The following is a 10,485-nucleotide window of genomic DNA, read 5'->3' as shown; positions in this document are numbered from 1 at the left end:
TGATGTGCAGGGTTTGGTGTTTGCCAAACATAGCGTCTAGTCTGATGGCCAAAAAGCTAAATTTGTTTCTCATCAGACCAAAGAACCTTCTTCCAATTGACCTTGGAGTCTCCCACATGCCTTCGGGTGAATTCCAGGCTAGATTTCATATGAGCTTTTTTCAACAGTGGCAGTTTTTTCTTTGCCACTCTCCCATACAACTTCGACTTGTGAAGAACCTGGGGAACAGTTGTTGTATGTACTGTTGATCGGCCTAAATAAAAAGCCTCTCCTAGAGTTTTTCACTCTGAAGCCAAACAATCCCAGAATGCCCGGGAGGACCCCCCATGGTTTTTCTAGCTGCTCCTTGAGTGTGAGCTCTAGCATTCCATAGGAAAAAGTGGAGTTTGTTAAATGAATAATCATTGATTGACATTAATGTTATTACCTTTTTAATAAATTCTAGTGTAATTAAAGTATCTGAATCTTGTGATTATTTGTGCATATGTATGTGAATACAGCTGGATTGTGATAGCCTGTGCTTGAACTTAAACCCTTCATTGTTCCTTATATAATCATTAATATTAATAATTGAGATTATTAATTGAGCTGTAATAAACTGAGACTGATCCTTACAGATTGATTGTTGGTCCCTGATACCAGGGTGGTGCCCCGTCTTGGATAAATTATAATTACAGATTGTATTATTCTTAATTGATAATTTTATTGTTTTTCATTAATTATTTCATTATTCTTAATTGATAACTTTATCAATTTTAATTATTTTTAATAAATAATTTTAATTTTAAATTAATAATTTTCAATCAATCAATACAATTTATTTGTACAGCCCATATTCACAAATCACAATTTGTCTCATAGGGCTTTAACATTGTGAGACATCCTCTGTCCTTAACCCTCAATTCCCACTACGATCAGCCGGCACAACATAGAGTCCACCATACTGGATCCACCACCGCATCCACCGACACGCGATCCATAAATCGCAATCCATGATGATGTGGCCACAGCTGCGGCCCTGGATCTGCGGGCGATAAGGCACAGAGACTCGGGGGAAGGGGTCAAGTCAGAAACATGTATTGATGTGATATGAATTACTTTGATGTGATAAGGATGGAGAAGAGGAAGGAGAAGCTGGAAGAGAAGCTCCGTGTGTCATGGGTCATAAATTCTCTCTGCACCATCAGGTGTTTTTGCCTTGTAATCAATGATACAATGATACAGGCCAAACTTGAGGGTACACTGAGGCTCAAGGTAAATCTGACTGGCTACTGGTTTGTATGGCAGTACTATGAAAACCATGTGGCCCACTCAGTAGACTAGACATCAATACCTCTATTCCTTTTTTAACTAAACGCTTCCTATTTTAGAACATAGGTTAAGTTACGCTCTGCCGCACTTATCAATGCAGTCAGTTGATGTTATCAACCATCTAGACCTATAGCAGCATAACTAAGAGCAGGTCAAGGTGGTTAGGATGATCACAGACGGTCACCTTCCGGTTATGACGTAGCCGGGAGAAGTCACAAAACCCAGGTGCTCTGGTAAAACATATCATATATAAATGTAAACCCGCTCGTGTGATTTTGTAAAAAGTCACAGTTGAGTGATATAAGTGCGCGCTACAAGTGGGAGCCAAATGAAGTCGAGTAAACCCTGTACAAGAGGTAAAGAGAAGAAGAGAGAAGGCGATTTGGAAAACATGGAAAACCGCCAGCGCAGACTGAACGTGATACTGGTGGGCTTGCCAGAAAACACAGAGAAAGGTGACCTGGTATCCTTCCTCAACGTATGGTTACCCAACCTCCTTGGCCGGGAGGATTTCCCGATTCCACCCTCCATCGACCAAGCCTTCAGACTTCCAAAAGCAGCCACTCCTAAAGCTAACAAGCCAAACCTTAAACCTTTTCCACGGGCGATTCTCGTGAAATTCCGCTGGCTGACTGACAGAGACCGAGTGATGAAGGCTGCTCGCAAGAAGAAATCCCTACAGCTCGAGGAGAATCGTGTGATGTTTTTTCCAGACCTTTCCGCGAAGATCCAGCAGCAGAGGAAAATGTTCGATGGCGTGAAAACCCGACTGCATAATCAGGATATCGAGTTTGGATTACAGTTCCCAGCAAAGATGAGAATCTACCACAAGGGTAAACCGCGTACGTTTCTTACTCCATCAGAGGTAGAGGCCCTCATCCACGAGATCAAGACAGAACGGTCCCAGACTGAACAGGACATTGACGTGGGTGAGTCTAGCTAGATTTCGCTAGCTCGCTGGGCATTTGTTACTATTTTTTTGTCTTTTCTTTATTTTTCGTGTTTTGATGGCACACTAGTCTCATATGATAGAAGAGGAGTAGAAGTTATAACGATAATATTACTTAGGCTGGGTTATGAGTAATGCTCCCTCTCTTAATATTACTTCATGGAATGTTAGGGGGATGAGAAAATTAGTTAAAATTAAACAAATACTGTCCAGACTTAAACAACTCCAAGCAAAAGTCATACTTCTCCAAGAAACTCAATTATTATCAGAGGAGATTGGGTGCATAAGGAAGAGATGGCCTGGTCAAATTCTAGCTTCCTGCTACTCCTCACAGGCAAGAGGAGTAGCAATCCTTATCTACAAATCAGTCCCCTTTAGGATTCACAAATTTATCCAGGATCCTGCGGGTAGATTTGTGGTGGTTGGGGGAACTCTTTTGAATCAAGAAATTATTCTTGTAAACGTTTATGGGCCCAACAATGACGATGCCACATTTTTCAATAACCTCTTCTTGAACGTTTCCTCTTTTCAGGGGGGAATAATTATGGGTGGAGATTTTAATTGTGCTCCCAACCCCTTTCTGGACCGCTCATCGAAAATTGATTCCTCCCATACAAATACCTGAAAGGTGATAGGACACTTCATGTCAGAACTGCATCTTTGTGATATCTGGAGAATTAGAAATCCCTCCACACTAGAATATTCATGCCACTCAAACACACACCAAACACAATCCCGCATAGACTATTTTTTAATCTCTGGGACTCTGGCGGCCAATGTACAGGACTGTGGACACAAAGGCATAGTTATTTCAGATCATACATTACTGTTCATGCATTACCGCCTTACTTCACATGCCAGATCTCAAACAGTGTGGAGGCTTAGCCCGAGATGGCTCCATGATCAGAATTCTCTACACTTTGTGGAAAGGAATATTGAGCTTTTCTTTGCTACAAATACAGATGAAACCTCAGCATCTATTAGATGGGAAGCCTTTAAAGCCTATATTAGAGGTGTAATGATTTCTTATACTAGTAGCAATATAAATAAGACGCATCTCTGTATGACTGAACTTGAGCGAGATATTAAAGACCTAGAAAGGGAGCCCTCAGTGAATAACACACCGGAGAATGTACAGAGGCTCTCAGAATTAAGGGCTAAATATAATGATGTTACAGTAGGTAAGGCCTTAAACAGTATCACTCGGTTAAAGCAGACCTACTATGATCAGGGAGTTTTCATAATATTCGAAGACTACTAAATATTATAGATGTGAGGAAGGAAAACCCAGACACAGCAATAGTCTCCCTGGATGCCGAAAAAGCGTTTGACAGGGTGGAACACAATTATCTTTTTGAAGTGCTCCAGAGGTTTGGGTTTGGTGAATACATCTGTAAATGCGTGAAAATGTTATATCACTCCCCTAACGCATCAGTCATGACAAACTTTGTAACCTCCCAACCCTTCAAACTCCAACGAGGGACAAGACAGGGGTGCCCCCTTTCGCCCCTTCTGTTTGCTTTATCAATCGAGCCACTTGCAATGGCAATTAGACAAAAAAGCAGTATAACAGGTATCAGAATAGGGAATGTGGAGAATAAAATAGGACTATTCGCAGACAACATAGTTTTATTCCTGACTCAACTAATGAGCTCTATTCCAAATGTCCTTAGATTAATAAATACTTTTGGTTCAATTTCAGGATATAAACTGAATGAATCCAAGTCAAATATCCTCTTTCTTAAACAATCAGAGAGAAGTTACCCCCCAATACAAACCACATTTAAGAATACATCTAGCTTTACTTATTTGGGGATCAAAATTACTCATTCAACAGAGGACCTTGTATCCACTAACTATAACCCAGTGATATCAGGAGTGACTAACCTTATTAACAGATGGACAACCATGCCAATTTCAATGATTGGCAGGATTAATATCCTCAAAATGAATGTCCTACCCAAATTTCTTTACTTATTCCAATGCAAACCACTTCCACCACCAACAAACTTCTTCCTAAATATGACTAAAGTCTTCAGAAAGTTCATATTGAGTAACAGACGAGCAAGATTACGCCTCTCTCTACTATATCTGCCATATGACAGGGGAGGGTTGAAACTCCCCAACCTCAAATGGTACTACTGGGCAAGCCAGCTTTGGACAACCTCCTTCTGGTTCAGATCCAGTCCATCCCCCTCATGGGTTACCATGGAAAGAGAAACTTCAGCCAACATACCTCTTCATATGTATCTATACTCAGATAAACCGGATAAACTAAAGAAATCCACAGGTAACCCATTTGTTTCCAACTCCACTCGTGTTTGGCATGAAGTTCATAGCTACCTAAAGGTTCCCCTTAAGCTATCACAGTTCACACCCATTTGGGGAAACAACAATTTTCATCCAGGGGCAAAAGACAAGGGATTTAAACTATGGTCGGACAAAGGTATTGGCCAAATAGCAGATCTCTTTCAAGATGATGTTCTCATGCCATTTGAAGATATCAAAAAACAATTTGACATACCAGCTAATCATTTCTCAAATACCTACAAATCAGAGACTTCATCTATAAGACCCAAAAAAAGCTCTCATTACCTGACCTCTCAGCAGTAGAAAAAATGATGGTAAGCCCTCACCAGAGAAGTCTTATTTCCATCTTTTATAAGATTTTGTCATCTGGGTCACCAGAGTCATCAGAGGACAAGAGACTTGCTTGGTGCGCAGACATAGGGGAGGAGATAACAAGGTCGGGATGGCAAAATAATTGTGCCAAAACTGCCTTGCGTCGTGCAGCGATCGTTTCGGCGTCGGGTCTGTTTTTTGCGCTTGACGCAAGCGTATCGCCAGTGTTGCCAACTTGGCGACTTTGTCGCTATATCTGGCGACTTTCCAAACCCTCATGGCGACTTTTTTTGTCAAAAGCTACTAGCGACAAATCTAGCGACTTTCTGGTGTTTTGGAGACTGACGTGAAAGCACGTATCGTTCTGCAGTTACTGTCCTCAACGAGCAGCGGGTGCTGCCGTAATCCCCTCCGCCGTCCCAGAGCACTCACAAGCGGTCAGTCTCCCAGTAGTTGCAGTCACAGCAGAGAGGAGAGCAGACTGCAAATGAATTGCGCATGCGCAAAGCCGCCGCTGATCCTGCCCTGTTTTACAGACCGAGATGTAAGTGTCAATGTATCTTCACTGTCACTGGAAAACATGAGTCATTGAGTTCAGTCTCATCGATGCAGAGTCCACATCGGGATGCATCTAAGAATCAAGACATTTCCACACCTCTAGATGGTCTATTTCAATGGCAAGTTAAAAAAAAAAAAAAGAATCAACAGAAGAATACAGAAGCGTATTGCATTCACTTGAGAAAAAAAAAGTTCTGTTTTTTATTTTATTGAGAACTTGTTTTTCAAGTGAATGCAATACGCTTCTGTAGAAGAAAGCTCATTTGTAGTTCTGAACATATTAAAGGTGATTTTTTTCTCACTTTTTGTACGTCCTACAGTGACCATTACAATTATGCAAATTAGGCGATGACGTCATTTAGCGACTAATAAACACTTTTGGTTCAATTTCAGGATATAAACTGAATGAATCCAAGTCAAATATCCTCTTTCTTAAACAATCAGAGAGAAGTTACCCCCCAATACAAACCACATTTAAGAATACATCTAGCGATTTTTAGGACAGCCAATAGCTACTTTCCTTGCTGAGGAGTTGGCAACACTGCGTATCGCTCCGGGAAACACAGTGATACAGACACACAAACATATAGATAAAAAGAGAGAGAAGGGGGGGGGGGGGTGTCTACGTACTCTCCACATAGGCTTGAGTGGAGAATACGTAATTTACCCTCGACACCCGACATTGAACGGGGCAAACAGCGGAGAAGTTCTTGAAGATGGATGACATTAAATTAATAATTGATGTGGAGAAGTAGTACAGTGAGCTGTATGATCCTCGGCACATGTTGTATAAAGACAACATTAAAAAGGACAAATGCTGGGACGCTGTTGCAGTTAATGACAAATATCAGCTGTATGTGTGATCACGGAGAGGAATCGCAGGATGACCGCCGCGGAGTTTAAAGAGTGTCCGGACCAGCGTTTACGCGACGCTTACGCGTCCGGTGTGACCAGCCTAGTGCCGGTGCCCTAGGGATTAGCGCTTAAGCGTCCGCTGTGAACCCGGCGTCAGAAGTGGAATTGCACGACTGGGCGCATCTGGACTCGGTGTCTACGGTTGAGTGGCCTTCTTGTGAAAGTAGTTAACCTCTACCAACCCTTACCTCTCCAATAAGAACGGGTGAGACGCAGGGACCGAGACCCGAGCCAGGATCGTCTCACTGCTGCAATCTATCTGGTGATAATCTGAAAGTTCAAGTGTAAAGTAGGTGTAAAGGCCATAGTATACCCCCAGTCCGGACCATACCTGGGGTAACAGGGGCCTAGGCTAGATTATACCCCAGGTATAAGTGAGAAAGTTAACTGACTTAAATCTTAAAACTCTAAAACATAGACTTTTATTACTTCAACCAGAAAAACACAAAAAATATTAGACTTCCACAAAGATCAAAGATTACTACGTCCTGGAACTTCAACTTCTAAAACTAGCAAGTCCTCGCTACAATATAAATGTTCAAAGTTAAACACTGATAACATCAAAATGATCATGCTTGTCTCCCATTACTGCAGTGCGTTATTTTTTATTTTCTGTCAATAAAAGAGTGGCCAGAGTCCAGAGTGCTTGAACTTCAGCCATCATCTAACGTTTGTTAGGACGTCTCTTGCATGTCGGGCATCTCGGGGAGTGGAGGGATACAGAACCGGGAAACATTCAACCAATGATATTAAGAAAGAACTAGGTGTATGCAAGTTTTCAAAAAAATTATTAATTACATTTTTTATTGTCCGTTCGACCCACACTCGACCCATACCCATCAATGCGCTACCTCTTTAGATTTTTGGTCAATTTTCCCCTTATGTTAAATGTATTTTTTAATGTCAAAATATTGGTTGGCCCTACCTGGACGGGTATAGTCTGGCCTAGGCTATTTTACACCCCGGGTATAGTTTGGCCTAGGACAGTTTATCCCCTGGGGTATACTCTGGCCTGGAGGGGTATAGTATGGCCTAGGCTATTTTACACCCCCTGAATATAGTTTGGCCTAGGACAATTTATCCCCGGGGTATACTCTGGCCTGGGCCAAAGAATACCCAGTTTTAATCTGGGCGGTGGTTAATTTGGCCTGTTACACCTGTAAACATAGTTTTTAGGAGAAATTAGTGGGGATTGGATCCCAGATGTGTGAAAGACGGGTAAATTTTAATCCAAGGTTTAGAAGAAACCTGGAAGTTAGACTGACGAGGTACCTCAGATACACCACACTCCTGGTCAAAGTGAGCCATCTAATTGGGAAATGGGGGCATTACAGGAGAAAGGCAAACTTTAATTAATAATAATAATGATATTTGGACAAGTTCGTTGGGCCGGATTAAAAAGCCCAACAGGCTGTATACGGCCCGGGGGCCGTACTTTGCCCTTGTCTGCTCGAGAGAGTCAAGTTTGATTGTCTTCTCGGAGCTCCACCAGGGCCGTGACCGACTCTGGCAGGGCTGATCCGAGGACCTCACTAAACCATCCAATGGTTAGTAGCGATGTGTGTACAAAGGGCAGGGACTTAATCAATGAGTCATTCCCCATCCATTTATTCCCTTTAGAATTATCCAGGTGCTGATGCAGGAGCTCGGTTCAGTTCAGTCTTTATTATTCTCTCTGAAATTTGGCAGCAAAACTAGACTGTGTCCAGTGATTTTTTCTTCTCTGTACTAGCACTGTCCAGGCTGCAAAAGAGAAACTATCTTATTTTTCTGTGCCTAGAACTTGTTTCCCTTTGCGGAGTTATCATCAGTTATCAGTTATCAAGGGGCATTGTATGGAAGCCCATTTAGATAGTATCTCATAATTATGACTTAGCATCTCGTTATTATGAGATAGTATCTCATTATTATGACTTAGTATCTCATTATTATGACTTAGTATCTCATAATTATGAAATAGTATCTCGTTATTATGACTAAGTAATTCATTATTATGACTTAGTATCTCAGTATTATGAGATAGTATCTCATTATTATTATTATTATGAGATACGGACTGTGGGCGTGGCGCAACAGAGCAGGGAAGCCGTGGTTGAGCGGCTGCGGGGACAGCCGCCTGTCTCGCGGAAGTGAGCGACTATGCATCCAGGCAAAGACATAACATAATCGACTCATGTTTTCTGCTCCATTCATTGTCTTAGCGATGTGCTGCTGCTGAATAATTATAACCAGCGCTGCTCCAGGATCAGAGCAGACGCTCATTAAAAGTCCGGTCGTCCTTTATGTGTCGGAGTCTGTTTCCGCCTCACTTCCCCTCTGTCCTGCGCTCACTTTACACTTAAACAATAAAAACCAGTGCTGATCACAAGTTATTAAGACGAGTACAGGACTGATGTTTACTTTTGTTTGTTTGAGTTTGAGACACAGGTTTAAACACCGTGTGCACGCAGTCTCCTGCTTCACACGAGACGTTATGCACCGCGCACAGTCAGGACATCAGGGTTTAAGTGACGGAACGATATTATAATTATGAGCTACTGACTGCCGTTATTTTTGCGGGAGCGTGCATTTTTGTGTGTGTGTTTGTGCGCTCGTCTCTGTCCCTCTTCACACAAACTGATAATCATATGTATTTAGTCATTAATCGATGGTGTCGGATCATGACTCCTGAGGTCCTGACTGTGCACGGCGCGTAACGTCTCGTGTTGTGTGGAGCGGGGGACTGCGTGCACACGGTGTACACACGTGTCTCATTAACTCAAACAAACATACGTGTCCTAATAAATCAATCAATCAATCAAGTTTTATTTGTATAGCCCATATTCACAAATCAGAATTCGTCTCATAGGGCTTTAACATGGTGTGACATCCTCTGTCCTTAACCCTCAACAAGAGTAAGGAAAAACTACTAAAAACCTTTTTAACAGGTAAAAATATGTAGAAACCTCAGAGAGAGCCACATGTGAGGGATCCCTCTCCCAGGACGGACAGAAGTGCAATAGATGTCAAGTGTTAAGAAAACATCATCAGGATTAAAGTTTTTAGCAGCATCGATGAGGGTAAACATTTTTTCAATACTATATGTGAAGCAGTCCTGCTGCAATCATAGTCTCTGGTCAGCAGCAAGATCACGATCCAGCATCAGGATGGGATCCACTATAGTCCACAGTTATAGTCCACTGCCGCCAGTTAGAATCCATTATCAGCTGCCGCCTCGGTCGTGGTCCACCATCAGCTGATGCCAGCGCGACAAAGGATCCTCCAATACCACTACGATCAGCAGGCACAATACAGAATCCACCGAACTGGATCCACCATTGCGACCTCTAACGCGCGATCCATAATCATATCCATGGTGCGGCCACAGCTGTGGCCCTGCATCCGCGGGCGCTAAGGCACAGAAACTCCGGGAAAGGGGTCAAGTTAGTAACATGTACTGATGAAATAAGAATTACCTTGATGTGTTAGGGATGGAGAAAAGGAAGGAGAAGCAGGAAAGAGAAGCTCCATGTGTCTTGTGTCATAAATTCCACTAATTAGCTCTAACTATAAGCTTTATCAAAAAGGAAGGTTTTGAGTATACTTTTAAACGAACAGAGCGTGTCTGCTTCCCTAACTGAAAGTGAGAGATTATTCCACAGCAGTGGGGCTTGATGGCTAAAAGCTCTGGCTCCTACTCTACTTTTAGAGACTTTAGGGACGACAAGTAAACCTGAATTCTGGGATCGGAGTGCTCTAGTAGGTTGATATGGTATTAACATCTCTTTAAGGTAAAAAGGTGCCATATCATTAAGGGCCTTGAAGGTGAGGAGGAGAATTTTAAATTCTATTCTTGATTTAACAGGAAGCCAGTGTAGCGATGCTAATACTGGGGAAATGTGCTCTCTTTTCTTAGTTCTTGTCAGGACACGTGCTGCGGCATTTTGGACCAGCTGCAGAGTCTTTAACGACTTACTGCTGGAGCCTGATAATAGTGAATTACAGTAGTCCAGTCTCGATGTAACAAAGGCGTGGACTAGTTTTTCTGCATCTTTTTGCGAAAGGACATGTCTGATTTTTGAGATATTACGCAAGTGGAAAAAGGGGGTCCTAGAAATTTGTTTTAAGTGACTATTAAAGGACAAATCAGG

The sequence above is a fragment of the Limanda limanda genome, chromosome 11, assembly GCF_963576545.1.
Source record: "Limanda limanda chromosome 11, fLimLim1.1, whole genome shotgun sequence".
NCBI classification, from domain to species: domain Eukaryota; kingdom Metazoa; phylum Chordata; class Actinopteri; order Pleuronectiformes; family Pleuronectidae; genus Limanda; species Limanda limanda.
Note: the sequence above shows the minus strand (reverse complement) of the source record.